This window comes from Mirounga leonina, unplaced genomic scaffold (genome assembly GCF_011800145.1).
Source record: "Mirounga leonina isolate KUSES-001 unplaced genomic scaffold, KU_Mleo_1.0 Mir_176, whole genome shotgun sequence".
NCBI classification, from domain to species: Eukaryota; Metazoa; Chordata; class Mammalia; order Carnivora; family Phocidae; genus Mirounga; species Mirounga leonina.
In genome coordinates, this window is record NW_023270454.1 from 25,325,691 (window position 1) to 25,352,492 (window position 26,802).

The following is a 26,802-nucleotide window of genomic DNA, read 5'->3' on the forward strand; positions in this document are numbered from 1 at the left end:
AAACATCTATCTCTCTTGGCTCAGAGCACAGGAGAGAGGAGTGCAGGTGGATTTGGTGAAGCAGAGAGGTACACAGCCCATACAAATAAAATATATTTGACGAAGCTATACTTACTAAAATGATCGTGTCAAACAGGCTATACTTTAGACACCTTGATCAGAATAAGGCTATTGAAAATCCATTTTAGTGAACAATTTATAGATTATTATTTAGTTTCAGTCATTTTACTAGAGGGCTGGTCTCATTCACTCTGTCAATTTTTCCAAATTGCATTATTAGAAGGTAACCTTTATTTCCCTTATGTCTTCCCCTGTGTACTGATTAAAATTTCCACAGCTTCACACTAGGAAGCCTTAATAACACAGACACACACAGACACACACACACACACTACACAAACCTAGAGTCTACATATGTTTCATGCGAATGTTTTGATTGGACAAATGTTCCTTTACTGTGCTTTTTCTCCCCCCTTTATGTGAGTGAACCTATTAATCTGTCAGTCATCAACTGCATACCTGTTAATATATATTCTCATTGTAGTGATTGCATTTCAAACATTTCAAGCATAGCTGAATTTTGTTTGTCTTCATATTCACTTTACATTTACTATTGGCTCTGCAGTGGTATTCTTTCTCTGAGGAACAAGAGGCAATTGCGAATATAGAGACAACGTTTTCACTTCCATTATTCCAAACAAAGGATCAAAATCAAGTTTGATTTAGTGGGATATGAAGGAAGCATTACCTTGTGCTTTGTGTCCCGAAAATGCTACTAACCAGCTCACAAATGCTGTCATTACTGACACAGTAGGTAATAGGTAGATCTGGTGTTTTTCACTACATTCAGTGATATTTTTCCAAATGAGAATATATCTGTAAAATGTCTGAATATGGTTAGAATTAAATGATTGAGACAGTGAACACTAAATTTTCCCTACTGATCATTGAAATCTTCACTTCTTAAGTCTAGTCTGCTCTGTTACCTCTATTAATGGAAATATGAAATACCTCTATTGGAAATGGAAATGGAAATACGAAAATGCAAAAGAATTAACCTATACATTATTACATCTTATTTGGAAATGGGACAAGTGGTGAACAAAAATCATCTAGCATCTGAAACAATTTGAAATCAAGCATAATGAGTTAAACATGTTGGTCCACCAAAAATTTTGGTCATGTGAATAAAATAAGTTGCTTATACAATTTTTCAATTCACCTGATGATTGTTTTCTCATAATTCGGTCATAGTCTAACACATATTTTTCCTAATCTCTGCCACACACAAATGCGTGTGCATTTGACTTTCTGATTTAAGGAATAGTATTTAAACTAAACTTGTTTAGTGTTTAACTAATAATTATAGCAATAATAAATGTTTATTTATAAAGAAAGAGTACTAATTTCTGATAATTCTTTCATTTAATTTTCACCAAAATATTCAATAGGAGTGTGGCAATGGTATTAAAAAATCAGAAGGATACCTTAATACTATGCTGAAATATAGAGTAGCCATGCAACTAACTGCTAAAAAACAAACACACAGCATAGAAGATAAAAACTGCCTGATATAGAGCATCATAATAGGCTATTTATTTTTTTAACTAATTTCATGATAGAAATGCTTATTAAGTGGGGTTTCAGAGAATAAGATAAATTTCCTTTCATTCTTAGTGATGTTATTTATGACATGAGATATATTTCTGAATTTGTGTTAGCTTTGTTACTCCAGGCCTTTAGGAATCCACAGATATAGGGCTGTTCATAATTTATTCTTTCATCATACATACTCATCAACGGAGAGCTTCTGACAAATATGGCTTATCTAAGGGATTTCTCATTCATCCTAGTTTTTCCAGCTCCTCTTTCATGGGAAACCTGTCTAGGGAAGCCCTCATCAGCCACTGAACTGTCATCCCATTTCTCTAAACAAGGGATGGTTATTTTTCTTCCCAGGTGTGTTGCTTCCTTTCGATAATTTTCTGCCAGTTATCCCTGAAATCTGAAGCCGTGGGAGTTCCTTTAGCCCACTTGTAGCTCTCCTTCATCTTGTTCTATTAAAGATGGATCATTGACTCACATTCCTTGTGGTATTTGACAATTTGAGAAAAGGAAGGGGGCATTCCATTTACAATATAACTACTGTAATTTTTTTTTCTTTTCTTTTTTTTTTTTTTTTTTTAAGCGGGCTGTTATTTTGTATTGAGTCCAACAAAAGTAGTCAGTACATTGAGGCTAAACCTAACAATAAAGGGAAAGTAAATGTGCACAGTGCAGAAAATACTGTTCATTATAGTCCTTTTCTTAGAGCAAAATCATCTTCAAATATGTAAAATAGGGATAACTGGAGAAAATTAGAGAAATAAGAGAGGGAGGAGACTCTGTGGGTTGCAGACAGAGAGGGCTCAGAAACATGCAAAATGGGTGTAGGTCAGGTTTAGCTATGTTATTTTTATTAACATACAGCATAATTTTGGTTGTTTGTTGAACAAATAATTATTGTCTAGATATTTTTGCATGACACCAGTAAGGTAAATAAGGGATATAAAAGTGAAAATATCTGGTCTTTTATCTTTATGAGTTTTCAGTTAGTAGGAGAGATGAGCTAATTTTTGTGAAAGGCAGAAACTCCTTGTCATTAAAAAAAAAGGATACATTGTGTTACATGAATCTTGAGGATGGAGAGTATGCTTTATTAAAGAGTTGGTTCTTGAGGGTACGAATTATTCAAAACAAAGAAGGGCGAAAATACTCCCGACAGAGGAAAGAGCATAGGTAATGAGAAAATACATGGTGCACATATAAAAAGGTAGTAAATAACTTCGGCTGAAGCATAGAAAATATGAAAGGCATTCGTTGAATAGAAATTTGAATAGTTTAGTAGAAACTCTTGAATTCCATGCAAAATGATTTTATCCTTTTCCTTAGCCAGTGTTAAAAAATGCTACTAAATACAAAGTTTTAACTGATGAGGTGAATGAATAAGGTTTTCCTTGAACAGTTCTAAGTTTCTAAATTATTTGCTTCTTTTTCAAAACTTCTGAAATAAAATAGACTTGAAAGTACCTTACCTGTACAGTTTTACTATTCACAGGATGATAATTTCCACCTAGGTGCAATGTTAGGAATTCTAATTTGTTCGGTTTTCCACGGATCAAAAAGAAAAATAAATGCTTTGACCTTTTTGCTGTGTTGCTGCCCACCTCTTGAAGATACGTATGAAAATTCTGAAGTTTTCACTCTGTTGGTACCTTCATTAGGGATTTCCATGAGGAATTAGCAAAATTCTGACCATGCTGTACAAAGAATATATGATGGTGAATTTGCAGTGAAGCTAATAAAACTCAAAACTTTGGCCTTTTCACTTGTGTGGGCTTCTTCCAGAGCCCCAGAATGAGTTCTGGATATTTGTTCAAACAATATTATATATTTTTTGTAAAACCTGCCAAAGTTTTCAAATGTAATTGTAAAAGCCTACTATCTCTTAATGGTTCATTTTACCACCTGTCATCTTTTCTCTCACACTGGCTAATACCGGACTAAGTGTGGGCACTTTTGAAGGCATCCCTGAAGGAACATTGAGTTGGGGAATCTTTTGCTTTTGGTTTTGGAGGATATATTTCTGACATTTGCCATGTGTGGTTGGCCACCTCCAGTTTAGGAATCGCCCCTCACCGTGCTGACTCAGCTAGCGTCGTGACACAGGCCAGAGAAATTCACCATGAAAATGTGATCTACAGTACCTGGCTCTGGAGTTATGTGAGTAGTGCAGGAGAAAAAAAATAAATAAATAAAGATATGAACCCATAAATAGTTTTGTGGAAAATTGATGAAAATCATGTAATCATGTAAGTTGTAAGTGTATTATTTACTTCATTGATTCTTAGAATGGACAATCTCTCTTGTGTGCTTATACATATCATTAATTCATTTTCACTATTATATGAGATACATAGGTGGGTAGGTAAAAAGATGATAGGTAAATAAAGAGATGATAGATAATTTGAGAGTTGGTCAAGAATTGTGTGAAACAGAAATCACCAAAATTCATGGGCTCTTGTGGCATAAACTATATTCAGTATTTCAAACAGTGAGTGCGCCTATATGTGAAGTAGCCTATTATATACATCTCAATGTATATAATACATTTGATTTCTTTTATTTAGCATGCTTCGTATGTTTACCTGCCAAATTTCGGCAGTCCCAAAAGAAAGGGCATGCAAAATTGCCTCTGTTGTGGCAAAATGCCCTGAAGATACAAATACTATAATGACAAAAGTCCTGCACATATAAATAAACAAACAAATCAATAGGCGATATTAAAATAATTTTAATGTACATTTTTGAATGTCTTTTTGTAGCTTAAAACACAGTGACAGATTATAAAATGCTTTGAACTATTCTTGCGCATGTCTTGATTTCAGAATAGTTTTAAATATTTTTCACAATAATTTAGCCTGCAAAACTTAAAATCTAACTGAAAGGAATCATCCTAGTGGAAGGCAAAAATGTTAAGTTAAAGGCTGCCAGAAGCATCAAAATATCAAACATATATTGATTTTGTTTGTATCCTTTAGCAGGCAGTTAGTTTGATTTGACTCCAACAGAAAACTCTCTTGTGAAGCAGCTCAAATCTAAGTTCAATTTTTTAATCCTTAGCTGCTTAGTGTTTGTTCCATGTAACTGTAGGTCAAGGTAAGCCAGATATTTAGACAATATTGATACACAGATTTCAGGGCTCTCCTTTGGCTCTCTTCTTCTTGGGATTTCTTTCACCATTCAGCCCTGTGGTAGTCTCAAACTCCAGATACTTTTGTTCATGCCAGAAAGACTTCACATTTTCTTTTGAAGATGTAGGCACAGCCTGCCTCAGGTGAAAGTCATAAAAACTGGAAACTCACCCAGAGACATTCCCTTCATTCAAATGCCATACAGAGTCTGTCTGCATTTTGTTCACTCTCCAGTATCTTCAGGTAGCTGTTTTTAGTATTTAATCTAGAGTTTATTAGTTATCTGCAAAAGGTTGTTCCTGTAAGAGCTTCTATGACTAAGTGTAGGTTCTTCTCAGTCTTTTGATTAAGAGCTTAGCAGGTTTCTGATTCTTCAGAGCTAACCGATTATAGAAGATTCCACTCTATCCCTCAGAGGTCTTGAATTTAACTCCTTATCCTCATCTTACACATTTTCACAATCTCATTTGTGTCTTGAGGCAGAGACTCAATGTGCTTGTGTGGCCAGCGTTTCCTGAGTCCCTTGCCCCCTGGATCAGTGGGACTTCGTATTTTAGGCACTGTGAAACCATGGGTGATTTCACTTTGCCTTTCTGGCCCTGACATCTAGCCTCACATGCCACCCTAAAATTCGTAATATGTGCTGGAATAAATCTGGCTTGTATTATGTATCGACTAATTTCCAAACTTTCAAGGTAGTCCCAGGTAAGATATGAACAGATACCTCAGCAAAGAACATATACAGATGGCAAATAATCATAGGAAATTATGCTCAAATCTTATATTAGGGAATTGCAAATTAAATAACAGTGAGAAACAACTACATGTCTATTAGAATGGCTAAAATCCAAAACACCAATAACATCAAATACTAGTGAGGATGAGGCGTAACAAGACCTCTTATTCATTATGCTTGTAGGAATGCAAACTGGCTGTCTGCTTTGGAAGGTAATTGGCAATCTCTTATAAAGGTAAACATACTCTTACCCTATGATCCAGGAATCACACCTTTTGATATTGAACCCGTATGAGTTGAAAACTTATGACCACAAGAGAATCTGCACATGATATTTATAGTAGCTTTATTCATAATTGCCCAAACTTGAGAGCCATCAAGATGTACTTCAATAGGTGAATGGGTAAACAAGCTATGTACATCCACATAATGGAACATTATTCAGCAATAAAAAGAAACAAGCTATCGAGCCATGACAAAGCATGGACAAAACTTAAAAATATATTGCTAAGTGAAAGAAGCCAATCTTAAAAGGCTACATGCTATATGATTACACCTATATGATATACTGGAAAAGGCAAAATTATGGCAATAATAAAAAGATCAGTGGATTCCAGAAGCTGTGGAAGAGAGGTAAAGAATGAATAGGTGAAAGACAGGGGATTTTTAGGGCAGTGAAACTATCCTGTATAATAGTACTTCAATGGTGGATTCATGACATTATACATTAGGCAAAACCCATAGAACTATACGCCAAAGGTGAATCCTAAGGCAAACTACAGGTTTCAATTAATAACGATGTATCAATAATTGTTCATCTATTTTAGCAAATGTACCACACCAACTCAAGATGTTAATAATATGGGAAACTGTGGGAAGGTGGAAGATTATACAGGACTTACTCTATTCTTTCTTCCAATTCTTCCGTAAACCTGAAACTGCTCAAAGAAATGAAATCTATGAATTTAAAAAAAAAATAGTAAATGCAAAAAAAAGATTTCTGCTACTTATTAAGTTCTTTTTTTTTTTTTTTCCTATTTTATCAAGAATGTTCACCTACTACGGCCTCCTACATCTTACTCTTAAGTGGAAGTTTCAAGTAAGGAGAATTTTCAAGTAATACTTCAATAAGTTAACCTATGGAAGACTTTGAAGACTTATTCTCTTCAAATTAAATGACTTGTACACAAGCACTGTGTAAGTACTCCTCACAAAATAAGAACAGACATTTGGGGCACCTGATTGTTTCACTGTTAATATCTTATTGCATAATAGTACCTAAAAAACAACTACTAATCTCAGTGCATGGAGCATTAGGCCATGAGTCTAGTTGTGTCTTGAATACTTGAGTCTCAAGTTGTGATTGTAAAATATGTAGCATAGAAACAATATTTAACTGTAGTAATATACAGTATTTCTAATATACTTTAGTTTTTGTAACAGTTTTGGATTTACAGAAAATTCGAGAAGAGAGGATAGCGTTCTCATTATACCCTGTACGGTTTCCCCTAATATCAATGTCACACAATAGTATGTTACATTTGTTATAATCATTTAACCAATATTGATATGTTATCATTAATTAAGGTCTGTAGTTCACTCAGACATCCTTGGCTCTTATCTACTATCTTTTTACTGTTCCAGGATTTTATCCAAGATACATCATATTTAGTTGTCACATCTTCTTGGGATCCTCCCGTATGTGACTGTTTCTCAGACTTTCCTTGTATCTTCTGACCTTGACAGTTTTAGTGCTGATCAGATGTAGAAGTCATTTCTGTTGGAGTTTTTCTGATGTTTTCTTCTCATAGCTATCCTGAGATTGAGAGGCTTTGTGAGGAAGATAAAAGGTAAAGTGCCATTTTCCTCATATCATCAGGGAAACATATCATCAACACAATTTACAATTGTTGCTGTTGATTTTGATCACCTAACTGATGTGGTATTTGTTAGGTTTCTCCACTGCAGAGTTACTCTTCCCTCTGCCCCTGACTTTTTCCATACTGTCCTCTCTGGAAGAAAGTCATGACGTATAGTTGCATTTAAGGAGTAGAGAGTTAGGTTTTACTTCCTTGAGGGTGAGGTAGCTATATGAATTATTTTGAATTCTTCTGCATGAGAGATTTGTCTTTCCTCACTCATTTATTTATTTTTCAATCAGTTATTTATAGCAGCATGGACTCAGGGATATTGATTTTATAATTTAGGTTAAAATCCAATGCTACTTTATTTAATTTTTTTAAAGATTATTTATTTATTTATTTATTTATTTATTTATTTATTTATTTATTTATTTATTTATTTAGAGCACAAGCAGGGAGAGGGGCAGACAGAAAGGAATTTCCAGGAGACTCCACACTGAGCGTGGAGTATGATGTAGGGCTCCATCCCACAACCCTGCAATCATGACCTGAGCCGATATCAAGAGTAGGATGCTTAACCAACTGAGCCACTCAGTCTCCCCAGCTTTGTTTAATTTTTGATCAAATTTTCACAGCTTGATTATTGAGAGCTCTTTCACTTGTCCCTTGTGCCCCTTTGACTCTCTCTCTTCAGTGTCTTGTTGTCGTTTGTTTGGTTTTTGAGTTATTTCTTATTTTCTGGCACTGTAAGATGCTCCAGGCTCATTTTGTATATCCCCCATCCCAAATTGTAGACTCGATCTTATCTCTAATAAGCTCTGGTAGCTTTTATTGGAGAATGGTTCTGTAATCTAAGATCTGCCTGCAGGACGTGCCCATTTCTACTGGGGTGTCATATTTTTAAGGTCATCTATAGCATTTTTATATGAATAGCAAAAAAGGTATTAGTATAAAAATGAGTTATATTACTATAAAATGATATAATATTAGCAGTAAAAGCCAAAATTTAAACTCAAGAATAAAACAAAATAAGGAGGTATGGAGTACTAGTTGAAACACAAATTTTATAGAAAGTCCTTTAGCTAATGAATGGACAACTTGGAAGTTGTTTGGTTCCTTGATAGTCGGCTTTGGTTCATTTTAAAATCAGAAAACTGCATCAAACTTTGGGTACGGTAACATAAAGATAACACCTAAAATTAGATAATTGTTTTCTTCATTATAGTATCTCTAACATGACACATTTTGCCAATAATTCTGTCTCTAGATGCCTAAGAGCAGAATTGCATATAACTTGGAATTCTAAGAATCTATCAAATCACCCTGATAATGGTATTTTCAATTCTAATATGTGACCCAACATAATTGCTTTGAAACAAGAATGACTGAGATTATTATGATCCCTTCAATCACTTCTAAAGCATAAATAATTATGACATAATACACAAGTTGGTCAGGGATTATTTAAGAAATGTATTACTAACCAATTAGTTTAGAAAATAAGGCAATGCTCGTTAAGTTTTTACGGATTATTTATTACATAACAGTTATTTTCAATTCTTAATGAACTAATGCTAGAAAGAAATTTAGAAAAAGAGACACTTTCTAAAGCTGCTTTCAAGAAAATTGTTATAAATGAGAAAATGATTGCTGTATCACAATTTTAAATCTGGAAACCACCAAAATTGACTGATAAAAATAAAACTCACAACTGGAGAAAAAATAAATAGAAAATAAAATGGAAAGTGCACAAAAGTACATACTCTAAAATTAGAATTAGTTTAAAACTTAGAAGAAGGAGAGGTTTTGATGGAATATATTATCTGTGAAATGTGACCCAGATATAATAAACTTCTTTGGATGAATGAGCCAAAAATAATATTCACAAAGATACCAATTGTAATTCATCAAAACTGGCATGAATCAAAACTTCTTATTGAATATTCATTTGAAAGTTAATTTGCAACTAAGTGATCCCAAATAACAGTTTATGAGTAAAATTAAGAAAATGTATTTAGTTATATATATATTTTTAAAGATTTTATTTATTTATTTGAAAGAGAGAGAATGAGAGAGAGAGAGCACATGAGAGGGGGAATGGTCAGAGGGCGAAGCAGACTCCCTGCTGAGCAGGGAGCCCTATGCAGGACTCGATCCAGGGACTCCAGGATCATGACCTGAGCCAAAGGCAGTCGCCACCAACTGAGCCACCCAGGCACCCTAGTTATATTTTTAAGAAAACTACAATTAAATCTACTTAAGGGAATTTAGCTACAAAAAATAAATTTCTCTCCAGTATTCAAACTGTTTACATTATTTTGAAAAAAAATTAGTTTTCATATTTCAATTAAACATTTTGTGCAACAAAACATTAAAGTCAATATGTCCACTAAAGATGAAAAAAGTAGATTTTGAAACATCTTGGATTCAGAGCTGCCTATAGGTCAACAACAACAAAAAAATCCATTAAAGCTTACGTTTTCTGAAGTGATTTTCCTCACTGGAATAATTTCTCTACTCACTTAGAATTTCTTAGTACCATTGGTTTCATTTGAATTTTTGTTTCTAGGATCGCAAAATCTAGTTTAAACATGTTGAAATTTAAAAAAAATACATTTCTCTTAAGGAATTTAATGTAAGACTTCTAGGGATCAACTTTAGAGATAAGGACTGATTATATCTATTTTGCATGTTATAAAGAACGAAATGAGACTGTGGAAGTGTCCTGAAACAAATAGGTAAGAAAAAAATGGAATCATTTAGGATTTGGCTGAATTAAAACCAGCTTTATCATTTAAACTTATAGGCAGAGCCTAGTTTCATCGAACAATATTACATGTATTTTATTTATTTTCTAGGAACTGGGAAATTGTTATGTATATTAGTTATGCAGATGTTTAGAAACAAACTCTAATGTAATGAAAAAGAATAATATTCTTGCATACATTTTTGTGATTTGTTCATTATTAAACAGTTGAAAGTCAGAAAAAATAATTTCCCAAGAAGTTTACTCTATAACATAAATTTATTTAGGGGGTATTCAAGCCATTATTTGCAAATACCATCAATTCATGTTTTCATTCAAAACAATGTCCTCTATTAATTTCTATTTGTATTATGTATCCTGCTCTAGTTACTAATTTAACAGAATGTTTTATTTTTAGCATACAAAAATGTATGTACATATGTTAAATGATCACTTCTCTTCCACTTTTCCAAAAAAATGTAGGCTTTTAAGCAAATATATATTCATTTTTGTTGTCATCTGTTAAACATGTTTATTCTTCCTCTTCAATCGCTAGCACATTTAACCATAGGCCCTGGGTGTGGGTTTAATAGTAAGCCAGATAAAGAGTTGTATTTTCTTAAACTATTTCCACACAAAGAATTATTTTCAGAGTATTTAGAATAGTAATGAATCCCTATAATAAAGACAATTACATTTTCTGGGATTTTTTTTTTTTTTTGGCAGTAGTTTCATAGAGCCATATGGATAGCTTTATTTTTTATTTATTTATTTTGTTTTTTTGGCTTCAGCTTCTGTTGTTTCCCTTTTCCCCTTAAGGATGCCTTGGATGTCTTGTTTATAATATTTCAAGCAGCTTTGGGTCCAGTGAGCTATTGCAACTCTACAGCACTGACAATAACTAAAACTTTTCTCACCTTGGAATGGCAGGTAAGTGTGAATATATATTCATGATCTAATGAATCTACAATCATGTTTATGTACCAGCTGCTTGCTTTTTCTCTGCTGCTGTGATATATCTGGCTCTGAATTTTCTCTTGCTTTTTATTAACTCTCTTGGAAAAAGAAAAGAGATAAAAAATCAAGAGGGTGTGAAAAGAGTCTTCTGATAAATGTAAAGTTCTGACATTATAACTTTACTAATATATATGCGCCATGATGAAACTCAATATTCTATGTATACCAAATACATCAACTACATTTATTTTTATATGCTAACTAATTTTAGATGGAGATTTTTATAAATATGCAATATGTAACTATAAATAAATAAAACTGATTATCATAAAAACATTTTGGTATTTTCTTCAATTCACAATCAAAGCCTACCTAAGTTACACAGTTTCAGTATTTCCCTTGTTCCATTTTCCAGAGCCTACTTCTCTAAATTTCTGATCTCAACATAATACAGTTTCACAAAGTTGCTAATATCTTAATCGAATGTGCGGAAACCCCAATAAATACATTTGTTGTGTTTATTACAATTGAAATGGTAAAAATTAAAATGGAAGTGTTAAATTATTAGACCATTAATCTTGAAGATTAGGAAAATTTCTGTCACCTTTAAACTAAAACCAGTTTGAGATCTACATATGGTTATTTACAAATTATAGATGTAAGTGTAATTTGCTCAGATTCCCTACCTAGCCCATGGACTGTGGAAGTGTCACCTACCTAACCCAGAGTTCAGTAAATTCTTGGAGGCTAACATTTTCATGGCTACCTCAGTTTCTAATATATTAATAGCTAATGAAAGCCAGCCGCATGGAAATACGGTAGGTGAACTAGATGTCCCTCACTTAGGATTTGGCAGCTGTGGTATAGTGTGCATTGAACAACTGTCTCCTTGTTTCACTGGCTGGGAAAACATTCTTCCCGATGTAAAATGGGGAAAAAAAAATGGTTCTAAGTTGTTCATTAAGTAATCCATTGGTTTAACAAGTATTTAATGGACACCTGCTAAAGAAGATAACTTTACAAGATTCTGAAAATTCAGTAGAGAGAACAGAATAACTAATTTTCTTTCCTTGTGATCCGATGTGTGCCACATACTTAAAAAGAGTATCCTAACTATTTTCTGTGGCTTGAATGTATCTTGAAAATACATCACCTACCAAAATGACTTTCTTTACACAAGAAATATGAGTGAATAATCATACAGTTGTATTTATTTTGTTACTAATATTATGAAGAAAGAAAAGTTAATGATATGGATATTTGACAAAGAATTAATTTGGCTTTCTGTTTATTTAAAACCAATTTATTATTATATTTAATTTTCCAAATGTGTAATCTGAATTCCTTGACTGCATAATTCATCTATGTATTTCTAATTTTGAAATCAAGACACAAATTTCAAAATTGCAGGTGCTATATATAATGAAAATTCAATTGTTAGTATTTGTTCTCTATTTTAATCTAAACATAGACATGTATTTTGTTGGGATAGATTTTCAGAAGAGGTAATTTAAGATTATTTGACATTTAATGCTTATTTTCTACAAAAATGAGTGTATGGCTCATATTTTCACTAGCAACATATGGAGATGCCCGTCTTATCCCTTCCAGGCTCTTATTTATATCATAACTTAATCCCAATTTAACTTTAAAAATCTAAGCTTTATTTGATTTCTGGTGTGAATAAATATATTTTCATTAGTGTAAATTTTTTTTATTTAGTAGGTCATCTGCTTTCTTATTATTTTATATATAATATATTGATGATTTTTAAAAGAAAAATAGAATGGTTTTAACAAAAAGCAGCTATCCCCTGCTGCTATCATCTTCCAATTCCTATTATTGTAACTTCCCTTGATTCTTTTAGGTTAGTCTTTTGTTAGTTACCACTATATATCAAATTAATATGCTTTCTTGTATGTGCTTGGTTTATCAATTTTAGATATTAGCTATTAATTTATGTTATAAAAGATGAAAACTTAGTTCATCTGTATCATCTTGCACCTTTCCTCCTCCCAACCATCTTCCTACCGTATTTAATCCTTATTTTAATTTCTTTAGTGGTTGCTGAAAAATTTAAATAATGTTACATTTATCCCTTCCTTCTCCTAATGTCCTTGGGGGGGAAATCACATGGAGGACATTAGGAGAAGGAAGGAAAAAATGAAGGAGGGGAAATCGGAGGGAGAGAGGAACCATGAGATTATGGACTCTGAGAAACAAACTGAGGGGGTGGGAGGATGGGCTAGCCTGGTGATGGTATTAAGGAGGGCACGTACTGCATGGAGCACTGGGTGTTATATGAAAACAATGAATCGTGGATTACTACATCAAAAACTAATGATGTATTGTATGGTGACTAACATAACATAAAAAAATAAAATTAAAAAAAAAGAAAAAATAATGTTATATTTATATTTTTACTTCTTTAAGCTATCATTTGACTCCTATTTTGAAAGGTTTTGAAAGACATTATATTTATGAGAAACCTTTCATTGTGGATCCAAGTAACATATTTTAGAAATAAGTCCTTACTTATAAACTCTTAAAGAGTTAATCATTTATATTTTTTATGAAATACATATCTATATATTAGCCAATTATTTCCCCAAACTTTCCAATTAATGAAGTCCTATTGAGTCTTCTCTGTTGGCTGAAAACACCCTCCTTTCACTCTCTATTCTTCTGCTCCTGTATGCTATTTACTTTCTCAGCCGATCAGCTGCCATTCTGTGTTGCTTTTCTAGTTTGGTTCCCCACTCTTTTGGATCCTAGTTTTCTCTTTTCTTGGTTCATCCCTTCATTTGCTGTGGCATATCCTTAGTGCAACAAGTTTATGGGATGAAATGTTTTGAGTCATTTTAAGACTTAAAAATGCATCTATTTTACCCATACAATTGATTGGCAAATTAGCTATGTATAATATTTTAAAATACAGTAATGTTTATAATAACGACACTTATTGAACACTTAACTATCTTCAGGCACCATCCTAATTGCTTTACATGTATTAACTCACTTAATCTTCAAAACAACCTTATGAAGTTGGGACTATTGTTGTCTCAATTATAAGAGGTATAAACAGAAAATTTCAGTAATGTACTGAGGTTCACATAACTAATAAATGGTGTGGGCAGACACTGGAAATGTTATTCCAGAAACACATTTCCTCAACATTATGCATACTATCTCTACTTTTAGGTTCTTAATTCCCACCTGCTGCTCTACCTCCTCAGGCATAGTTGGATAAGGTATGGCCAAAAAGAGTACCACCCTTCTAATGGCCATGAAAACGTATTCTACAGAACATGCATGATTTGGAACAGCCAGATATTTATCTACATTCATACATTAACACTTATGTGCTTTTCTACTCTATTAATTTTATCTATGATATTTGGAACTTCATTTTAAATTTAACAATAACAAAATATGCACCTGCAAATAAAAATCACAATGAGAAAATCCAAAGTTCTAGGACATCGAACAAACTCCAAAATGAGAGAAATTAAACCTTTGGATATCAGTAAATAAAGCAATCTAAATAGAAGTGAAATGCCCAAATATACCACAGATTTTCATTCTATCTTAAAGATAGCAGAAAGCCATAAGAGATTTTATGCTGGTGAGTTAAATCGTCAAATTTTTAACTTAGGAAACCTCACCCTGAATGCATAATAAATATTGAATGTGTGTGGAAAGGGAGTTCCTTGGTGGCTCAGTTAAGCATCTGCCTTCAGCTCAGATCATGATCTCAGGGTCCTGGGATCTAGCCTCCCGTTGGGGCTCCCTGCTTAGTGGGGAGTCTGCTTCTCCCTCTCCCTCCCCCTGCTCGTGCTCCCCCTCTCTCTCTCCCTCTCTCACACACACACTCTCTCTCAAATAAATAATAAATAAAATCTTTTTTAAAAAAAGGATGTGTGTGGAAAGAAAAATTGTGAAGAAATATTTATAGGTAATTGAAAGAGGGCAGAAAATCTAAATAAAGTAGCATGAATGGGAATGGAGAGAGAGAGGAAAAAATTAAAATAAAATAGTTTTGAGATCTATGACGCAGGTAGACACAACAACATTGATAACAGATTTAACAAGGCAGGTGAGGGGTCAGGGACAGTGAGTTACATAAACTCCTAGCTTGATTAGCTAAATAAATAGTTGTCTTGACATGTAAAATATGTCACAAAGAAGGAGAAGCAAGTTTGAATGGAAAAGAAACATGTTCATTTTTGACATGGTGATTCTGAAGAATGTCCTAGAATAGCTATTCAGCCTCATTCTCCCACATTCTCCATCATCCCACTTCCCTCTTTGATAAAGGCCCAGAGGATTTGTTTTGGCAGGATATACCAACTTATATTCCGTCAACACAGCTACTCAAACATATGCCTTCTAGCCAAAAATCTAGGGTTTTTAAATATTCTCAAATATGGGGGCGCCTGGGTGGCTCAGTTGGTTAAAAATTCTCAAATATGGTTTATACTCTTCTCCATTTCTATATATCACAGCACTAAGATTTTGCTGCTTAGTGTAAAGGCTATGCTTTTCACCCCCTATTATTTATGTACTTATATGTGTAATATATTACATATCATTGTATATTGATACCCACATCAATGTATATATGTATATTCAGTGTGTGGGTGTGCACGCATATGTTATACGCACTATATATGTCACTGAAGAGAACACATTGATTAAAAAATACAAAAAAATTGGCATCATTTCCAAACTTAAATAATAAAAATTAAAACTACACAAGAAGTTGCATCCCCTAAATGTATCATGTGAAACAGCAACATACTCAGAAATATAAATTTACATCTGATTTCTCCGGTTTTGTCATATCACGTTACGACTCATTTACCAATGGCATTTTTTTAATTATACCATACAACATTTCCAGAGAAAATTTGATTTGTGAGAAAAAACAAGTTTCTTTGGATATTTAGCTTTCTCATCTCTGCATCTTTAATACTCTTAAGTCAAAAATGTTCTTTCTCAAGATTTAAAATCTATATTATGTGAGTGAGATAAAAGGCAAGATAACTATTGCTGTTGTTAAGGTGGTGCTGTTAATAATTTTTACATTTCCCCTATTTTGCTTTTAATAGAATGTTATCTCTCTTTTTTCTGTTGGTGTTTTCAAGATGTTCTATTAGTGTTTGGCACTCTACACATTTTTGCAATATATGTGGATGAACTTTAGTTTTATATCCTGTTCAGGATATGTTCTCTTTCCTTTGGGTTCATATCTTTTATGCATTTTCTTTTTCTTTTTTATTCTTTTTTTTTGGGGGGAGGGGCAGAGGGAGAGAGAAAATCCCAAGCAGGCTCCACACCCAGTGCAGAGCCCCATTTGGGGCTTGATCTCATGACCCCGAGATCATGAACGGAGCCGAAATCACAAGTCAGAAGCTTAACCAACTGAGCCCGGGAGTCCCTCTTTTATGCATTTTCAAACTTTGCCTCTTTAAAGATTGATTAGTCCACAGCTTTTTTTTTTTTCAATTTCTTTTCCTGGAAGTCTTTCAACATTCCTCATATCATAATCTTAATCAATGAACTTGAATGAGTTTGAAAAATAAGTGGCATTGAAGAAATGCTTATCGACACTACCTAAATTGAAACAAAAAGGAAAATAGAAAAGAAAATGGAAGAGAAAAAATATTTAAAAAGTAGAAAAGAAAATAATAGAACATATTACTGCTACTCAATATCAAATGGTTTAACACGCATGCAACTGAAATTTCAGAAGGAGTAGAAAAGTAATGGGCAGAAAAATATCTGAAAAAATAAAGACAGAAATTCTTACAAAAATTGTGAAAGATAACTAACCATATTTCCAAGAAGCTCAGACAGCATCAAGCAGTCTATTAATTTTTTTAAAGTAAGAGAAAAATTAAAATTTCCTAGACATAGCATATTCAACATGAGAGAAAGAGAGAAAGAGACAGATTAAAAACATTCTGAAGCTAGCCAGGAAAAAAAAAAAAAAAAAAAGACATATATGGAGGAACAGATAGAAGAATTACAGTTTTCTTTTTTTTTTTTAAGATTTTATTTATTTATTTATTTGACAGAGAGAGAGATAGCGAGAGCAGGAACACAAGCAGGGGGAGTGGGAGAGGGAGAAGCAGACTTCCTGTGGAGCAGGGAGTCCGATGAGGGGCTCGATCCCAGGACCCTGGGATCATGACCTGAGCCGAAGGCAGATGCTTAATGACTGAGCCACCCAGGTGCCCCAAGAATTACAGTTTTCTTGTTAAAAATGATATGTGATAAGCGAGTGAACTGAAACATTTAGTTTTGAAAAAAAATAAAAGAAAATCTACCAACCTAGATTCTTTATTCAAATTTTCATCCTGTATTTTCTTTCTATCTTTCAAAATTAAAGGAGAAAAACAAGCTTTATCAGCCAAAGTAAAACAGGAAGAATTCATTACAGGCAAACCTCTACTATAAGAAAATTAACAGAAGTTCTTTAAGCAGAAGGAATATGGTAAACTTACATCATATTAATAATAGTATGATAGAGAGTTCATCTACACAAGCCATGGAGAGTGCTGGATGTGGAAAAAAACAAAGTAGGAATATATTTTTTTTAATGTTTAATCTTTCTAAAAGTTAACTGCTAAATCAAAAGTAGTAGTGGGATGCCTGGGTGGCTCAGTCATTAAGAGTCTGCCTTCGGCTCAGGTCATGATCCCAGGGTCCTGGGATCGAGCCTTGCATCGGGCTCCCTGCTAGGGGGGTGGGGGGGAAGACTGCTCCTCCCTCTTCCACTCCCCCTGCTTGTGTTCCCTCTCTCGTTGTCTCTCTGTCAAATAAATAAATAAAATCTTAAAAAAAAAAAGTAGTAGTGATATATTGGTGTTTACAGCATATCTAAAAATGTAATATATATCACTAGTACCAAAACAGACGGGAGGTAGAAATTGTGAGTTTGCTATTGTAAGGTTCTTTTACTATGTATGAAAAGACATAATACTATTTTAAGGTAAATTATGGTTAAAGATATATATTATATATCCTAAGGTAATATCTTAATTTTTTAAAGTTGTGTAAATAATAAGCCAATAATGACAAGAAATGCAATCATAAAATACTTAATAATTCTAAATACACCACTTTCTTACATGAGATGAATAGTGATATGGTATCTATAGAAGCACTTCATATCTCTGCTAAATCAAAGGGATTAAGGGATTTTTTTTAAGGTAAAGAAACTAAATATAAGCAGACCATAGTGTCCCAAGAGCTTGCCATTCTTTGTTGTGGTTTAGGCATCCACCACACATACCAGTGCTATCTTTAATCTCCCTGGTCACTTTCTTGGGTGTACTTCCTTGGCACTGACTGATGATAAATTGCTATCATTGTTCCTTTTGTTATTTATAAATAGGATTAGTTTGAGCTATTTCTCCCAGAGGAAACTCTAATTGCAATGCAGTTTTTTATTCTCCCAGAAATGACCTGAAGGATCTGTTCTTTTCCTTAATTGAAGATTTCAGCAGCCTGCCTTTCTCATGCAGTCACCGAAGCTGTATTCAGATGTCTATAGCTATTAGATTGTAACACATACACAAAATAATCATCTGTTGTTTATCATGCGGTAAATCTCCATTTAGTATACATAAAAGGTATGGATGTAATACTATTTTCTCTTATTCTATTCATTCTGCAAATGTAATGAAAATTTCTCACTGTATGTTTTAAAATCCGGGAAACACTTTTGATTTGTCAATTATCATATGGTTTTACTTATTTGTGGAACATAAGGAATAGCATGGAGGACATTAGGAGAAGGAAGGGGAAAATGAAGGGGGGAGAATCGGAGGGAGAGACAACCATGAGAGACTATGGATTCTGAGAAACAAACTGAGGGTTTTAGAGTTGAGGGGAGTGGGGGAATGGGTGAGCCCAGTGATGGGTATTAAGGAGGGCATGTACTGCATGGAGCACTGGGTGTTATACACAAACAATGAATCATGGATCACTACATCAAAACCTAATGATGTGTTGTGTGGTGACTAACATAACATAATAAAATTAAATTAAATTAAAAAAAATAAAAAAACAAGTCAAATACAAACTAAGAATATAATGGTAAATTCTATTTATGCCAAATCTTTATCTTCTGTGAATTGAGATCAGATCTGGCCCAATACTTGTTCTGATCGATTGGATATTTATGCCAATATAGATTTCAAAGACATCTGGAGTAGGTGAAATGGAATGAAAAAAGGGAAGATTCCACGTAAGGGGAGAATGAATCAAAATAACTTAGAAGCTGGGTAGTAAAGATAGAGCAAATCTATAGCTAACTACAGAAGTGAAATGGCAAGTAAGGTAATTTATCCAAACACATTTTGCTTTTCAATGAATATTTCCTACATTTTATTATGAAGTGATTGTTTAAAAGTTTACTATGTTTTTTTTTTTTTTAATTTATGACCAATCAAGACATTTTCTTTTAGCGTTACTTTGTATTCTAGGCCTGTAGCAATCTAGTGATTACACATATATGTATGATATACATTATATATATAGTCAAACACACACACATACACACATGTGTGCATATATACTCATACTATGTAATTCATAGACTACAAAGTAATACATACTATTTTAATAATATATATTATATATAATTATATATACCAATTATACATATGACTGATTATGGACATTTTTAGCATTTACTATGATATAAACCAAGTTTTTTTTTTTTTAATTATTCATCACCAAAAACCTGGGTAGTATTTCTGCTCGTGTCATATCCTCCATTGCTTTCCAGAGCTTTACTTTCTCTATAATGTCACCCTGAATAACCTCATCTGGACAATTTTTTTGATTAGCACATATAAATCAAAACTCCCAATAACTCCAAATCTATGTCTGATTCTGTCCTTGGAACCAAAATCATTTTAATTCTCCACCGAGATGTCGCACTAAAAGCTAAAGTAAATACGTTGAAATCTGAAGACGATTTTCCCTCCAAATGTCCACTCTCCCTGTATTTGTCATGCTTGTGAATTGCCCTGTCTCTGCAATCATCCAGGTTAGAAACTCAGAAACCTTGATTCCTTCATCCGTTGCATGCCTGATCACTACCAGGATCTGTGAATTCTCTTCTTTATTTAATTTTGCATTCCTCATCTTCTCTCTTTTTCCATGGTCCCAAGTTCTGTTATTCTCCTCACTATTATTGTCTAAATATACAGATTTGATTCCCAATTGCACTTCTTGCTTGTGTTTTCACAAACCTTCAACCATCCACATTACTATCAAAATAATTTCTCTAAGATACAAGCATACTTTAATATTTCAATAGCAGTACATTGCCATAAATTTTAAGTGCCTGGCTTAAAACATAAAGCTTTTTTATAATTTGCCTGGTTCTGTCTCCTAGTGACTCATTTCCCATCCTCCATTCTTGGTTCTTTTTTCACTATTCATTCAAAAAATGTCCCATGCCATTTTACGTCTCACTGACATTACATGTACTCTTTTCTCTACCAGGGACATACGTCTTCCCTTCTTCATCCAACCACTTCCAATCTATCTTTCAAAGCACATTCTGCAGTGATTCACCTTGACCCAGTCTGATGGCAGATCTTCTCTCCCTTCCTGAATACAGAGTACACAGTGTGACCTTTATCACCTTGCACACATCACACTCTCTTGCAGTCGTTGATATGTTTGTTTCCTTTTCTCTCTGGGAAATAATATCCTTTAAGCCAGGATCTATCTTTTTCAATTATATCTCCTTAGCATCTAGCATTGTGCATGACAGATAATAAAGATTTCAACATAAATGCTGCAGGTTACAGATTGTTTCCTTACATTTTACATTAAACAAAACTTAGTCTCATAGATGCAATAAATTGGCCAAGGTCACAATGTAGATGAATCTAAAAGCCTAATTTAAATTTAATTTTCTTTGTGGCAATTCCACAAAATTCTTACTTGTATACTGCTGTAGACAAAGGATTAAAGTAATATGTCCAATTAAAATGGGCATTCTTTGTATACTCACTCTGACATACAATGATGTAGTTGACAGTGATATGCCAGGTATTTCCTGCTTATGTGGGATTATTGTAATGGGGGAAATAAATTATTTTTGTATAATTATAACTACTGAGTGTTGACACTTTGTAGTCATACAGTATGCACTGTAGTCATAGTGATTATTAACTACTTTATTCTAATGAATGTTTTTTTTTTAGTTATGAACACAAATGTTTGAGGGATAAAAATAATTTTTTCCTTTTATTTATCAAGCTCTGCAATTAAAATATGTAAAGTAAGTCCTGTTGTCACGTAGAAGTTTCAGTTAATTTTTCTGTCAACTAAAACATTGGACTTATAGATGAGACAACATGGATGGACCTAGAGGATATATATATATATTTTAAAGATTTTATTTATTTATTTGAGACAGAGAGAATGAGAGAGAGAGAGAGAGCACATCAGAGGGGGGAGGGTCAGAGGGAGAAGCAGACTCCCCGCTGAGCAGGGAGCCCGATGCGGGACTCGACCCAGGGACTCCAGGATCATGACCTGAGCCGAAGGCAGTCGCTTAACCAACTGAGCCACCCAGGCGCCCTCTAGAGGATATTTTGATAAGTGAATTAAGTCAGACTGAGAAAGACAAATAACATGATTCCCCTCACATGTGGAATCAGAAAAAAAAAAAAAAAAGAATAAACAAACAAAAAGCAGAAACAGACTTATAAACACAGAGAACATGAGGTGATGGGCAAAATGGGGGAAGGGATGTGAGAGGTACCCTCTCCCAGTTATGGAATGAATAAGTTATGGGACTAAATGGCACAGCATAGGGGACATAGTCAGTGCTATTGTAATAGCGTCGTATGATACCGGATGGTAACTATACTTCCTGTGAGCACAGGATAATGTATAGAGAAGCTAAATCACGATGTCTTACATCTGAAACTAATGCAACATTGTGTGTCACTTGTACTTTATAAAAATAAATAAATAAAAAGAACTGGTCTCACTTGCTGTGAGCACCAGCTGTTGTATGGAAGTGTTGAATCACTATATTGTATACTTAAAACTAATATTACACTGTATGTTAACTAACTGGAATTTATTTTTTTTAAGATTTTATTTATTTATTTGACAGAGAGATAGAAGAGCACAAGCAGAGGGAATGGCAGAGGCAGAGAAGCGGGACTCGATTCTAGGACCCTGGGATCATGACCTGAGCCGAAGGCAGACACTTAACCATCTAAGCCACCCAGGCGCCCAACTAACTGGCATTTAAATAAAAACTTAAAATAAGAGGCGCCTGGGTGGCTCAGTTTAGTTAAATGCCTGCTTTCGGCTCAGGTCATGGTCCCAGGGTCCTGTGATTGAGCCCCGCATCAGGCTCCCTGCTCTGTGGGAGGCCTGCTTCTCCCTCTCCCACTCCCCCTGCTTATGTTCCCTCTCTCGCTGTCTCTCTCTCTGTCAAATAGATAAATAAAATCTTAAAAAATAAACCTTAAAAAAGAACTGATCTTACAAATTTTCTTTCTATAGGTTCTTCTAAGAGTCTTCTGAGACCGTATAGGTTATTTTAAAACAGTATTCTTACTCCTTATTCAGACATATGAATGTTATATCTTTACCCATTTAAAAATGTTCTAAAATCATACTCTAGCTGATTTATTTTGTGGTGCTCTTGGCTTAAATATATCCATTTATGTACAATTTTTCTTTCAGTAAAGATTTAGCATAGCTATGTGTTCATATAAATATTCTCTAATTTCATTAATTTTTAAAATACACCATCACCATTGTTTTGATCAACAGATAAAAAAACATAAATCATTTTATGAAATATTTTAGAAGATTTTACGGAATTCAGTAAATGTATTTTTATAATTTGACTGCATATATAAATAGGAAATAATTTTATATAAAATATTAATCATACATAAGGAAGTAGCTGCAAAATATACTTTAAAGGAATATCGCAAGCAAAGTATTTCTGTACACCAACTTCAAAGGTAAGTCTAAACCTGTTTAAACAGATATAAGAATTATATGAACTGCTTTGTTATTCGGTCAGCTTTGGCTGACTGAAATTTTTAATGCATGGTAAGAATATAAAACAACCTCAGTAGAGAGATTAAATCTGGGAAGGAGGATGGGGAATGTGTTAACAATATAAAGAGGAAACCTAACTTTCATTTTATATGAAAGTAAGTGGTTGGTGGATGGAAGGTGGAGGTAACCTCTAAAGTAGGCAAATAGCATCAGAAGATTCTTGACTACGTATCTATTTATCCCAATCTTTTTTCCCCCAGCTTTACTGAGATATAATGGACATAAAATGTAGTGTAAGTTTAGGGTGTACAGGTAATGATTACAACAATAAAGTTAACACAACCATCACCTAACATAGTTATAATTTTAGTGTGTTTGTGTGATGTGTATTTTAAAGTCTATTCTCTTAGCAACTTTCAAATATACAATACAATATGTTCACTGTGGTCACCATGCTGTATATTTCATCCCCAGGACTCATTCATCTTCTACCTAGAATTCTGTACCCTTTGACTACCTTCACCCATAATCCCTACCCTGCACCTCCACCCACCCACTCTTGCCCTTGGCAACCACCAATCTGTTCTTCAGTATTTTTGCAGTTAAACATGTCCATATTAATTAATTTGAAGCAATGCAATTTCAATTGAGTTTTATGTTTACTTTCCAGTTTAACTAGATATGATAGAAATTACATTATGTCTCCCCATTTTTCCAAATGGTGAGTTTGTTCTGACATCCTAAATATGTTGTTTGGCTTCTAGCTTTGGGTCTCAGGCTATGGAAGTAGGGAAGAGAAAGCACAAGATATGTACACATCTATCCCCTTCAGTTTCATCGGTCCCATGCTAAGCACAATGCCACATCTAATGGCCAGGAAATGCAGTCTCTGTTTTAGTGTCCACATTCAGGGATTTTAAAAAAAATTGAAGAAAGAAAATAAGAAGGGATGCTAGGCTATAGGTAGAAATGCACCATAGCTTTCCTGAATACCATTTTTTCCCACAAATAGAGCTACTTTATCACCCATTCCAAGACTGAACTCCTTATGTCCCTATGTGCACCATATCCAGCTTACTTTTTAGGATTTCTTTTTTTTTTTTTTTTTAAGATTTTATTTATTTATTTGAGAGAGAATGAGAGACAGAGAGCACGAGAGGGAAGAGGGTTAGAGGGAGAAGCAGACCCCCCGCTGAGCAGGGACCCCCGATGCGGGACTCGATCCCGGGACTCCAGGATCATGACCTGAGCCGAAGGCAGTCGCTTAACCAACTGAGCCACCCAGGCGCCCTTTTTTAGGATTTCTTGATGATGTGCAGTAGGTACTCTCTCTCAGAGAGTGCTATGGCTACTTTTCCCCTGATAACCTTAAAAAAATAAACATATCTGTCCTTCCACAACTAATGTACCATGATGGAGCAAAAATATAATTAGCCTACTAAAATACCCATTTGGAAAAAGGAAGAATGCTGCAATAGTTATGAGGAGTTAATTCGCTCTAATAAAATTTCCCCAGATGTATAACGGCTAAGTTTACATTTTGCTTTCAGCACTAGCATGCTTCATCTGCTGCATGACAGAGGGTCTATGCTTTCACAAACTCAGATGCTCTGTCATTTTTAATATGTGGCCCTGTAACATGGACCTGATATTAGCTATGTCAGAAAGCCAAAAGGTGGAAAGAGCTTGAAGTAATCTGTGAAATTTTCTTGTGCCAGACTTAGACATTGTACCCATCACTTATGCTCACACTTTATGAGAGAAAACTTAATCACAGGGGAAGTCCTAGTTGAAAATGAGTCTGGGAAATTTCAGCTGTCCTTAGTTGGACATCCACATACTTAGCTTCCAAAGCTGAAAGGGAATATGAGTCTTGTTAGTCAGCCAGGACTTTCTACCTGAATGGAATACATACATGAATCAGTTGTCCACAGCAGTCTAAAAATCCTGCTAGTCAGAAAATGCAGACAGTCCCAGCCCTGAGAGAGAAGTAAATTCCTTGGTAAGCCCATCTGCCCTGCACTGTTTTGCTGTCTGCGAGGAATTTCTCTGGCCATCCTGCATTGGGTGGTCATCCTGCTGCATAGCTTATTTTCTGCCAGTGCAGAATTTGGAGTCCCTGAAAGTAGACTTCAAGATGAGGACTTGGGTCCAGAATGTTTAGGACAAAGTAATCCCAAGGAGTCCAAATGAGGAAAGTGAGACAGCAAAGTGAGAAAAGTATAAAAGCGTACAAAAATGAGCACTGTGGGAACTGTGAGCAACTGGAGCTCAATTCCACCCTGAATTCCTGAGAAACTACACAGGGATTATCCCTAAATTGCCTTAATGGGAACTGTTTCACCAGAAGCATTTATCCTTTCAGACCCTAGGCGTTGAGCATTGCACTCAGGATCTTCAGACTTTTAACCCCACCTCCAGTACCCTCCCATTCTTTAGTGTTGATATTCACTGCAGAGTCAGCTCCCAGTTTGTGGAAAGATAGTGCATGGTCAAGGAGTCTAATGGGACTTGACTTCCATAGCTGCAAGTGAACTCAGAGACTTGGCTTTCAAAATTTAAGCTTATGGTTTCTTCTGAAGTAAATTCCCTAAAACACTTATTATGGTTCTTATTGATTTGATTCTAAATCTCGCCAAGTTAAAGTAGTCACACGAAATAATTGCCAAACCTCTTACTAGAAGGGACTATACTCCTCCCTATACTCCTATTAATCAGGTTAAGAGACTCTATTCAAATTTTAGCTGCCTATCAATTTCCTTGTGTTGTGGGGAGATTCTATTTGCTAATAACTAGTATTAAATCTCTACTTGATTCTTACTTTCTCAGGTTCCAGTAAAGACTGTGACATATCTGAGAGGCTTACTTTCCTTAGCATCACGACTAGGATCTCTACCCATGACCGCTCCCTGGAGCATGACTGGGAAAATACTGACAAAAGGATGGAGTGCCCTTCTTAAGTAGCTTGCCCCGAAGACTCTCAATGTTCTTGGGAAAGAAACCAAGTGTTGGGGTTGTGTGATCACAATGAAATATCACCTCATACCTGTTAGGATAGCTAGCGTTAAAAAAATAATAATTAACAAATGTTAACAAAGATGAGGGGAAAAAGGAACCTCTACACTGTTGATGGGAATATAAGTTGATACAGCTATATGGAAAACAATATGTAAGCTTCTCAAAACACTAAAAATAGAACTACCATAAGACCCAGCATTCCTTCTTCTAGGTATGTATACAAAGGAAATGAAATGAGTACTTCAAAGAGAAAACTGCACCCCCATGTTTATTTCAGCATTATTCACAATAGCCAAGATGTGGAAACCTACGTGTCTGTTGACAGACGAATAGATAAAGAACTGAACTTGTGTGTGTGTGTGTGTGTGTATAAAATTCAGTATCAAAAAGCAAGAGATGCTGCTACTTGCAACAACATGGATAAAACTGGAGGACACTATGCTAAGTGAAATAAGTCAGACACAGGGAAAAAATTGTATGATCTCACTTATATGTAGAATGTGAACAATACATAGAAACAAAAAGTAGAATTGTGGTTATCTCGGGAGAAGAGATACAACAAATGGGGAGATGTTGGTCAAAGAGAATAAAATTGCAGTTAGTAGGATCAATAAACCTGGAAATCTATTTCCTTCTGCCTAAAATAAATCCCTCGTAATTCTATCATTCAGAGATAACAACTGA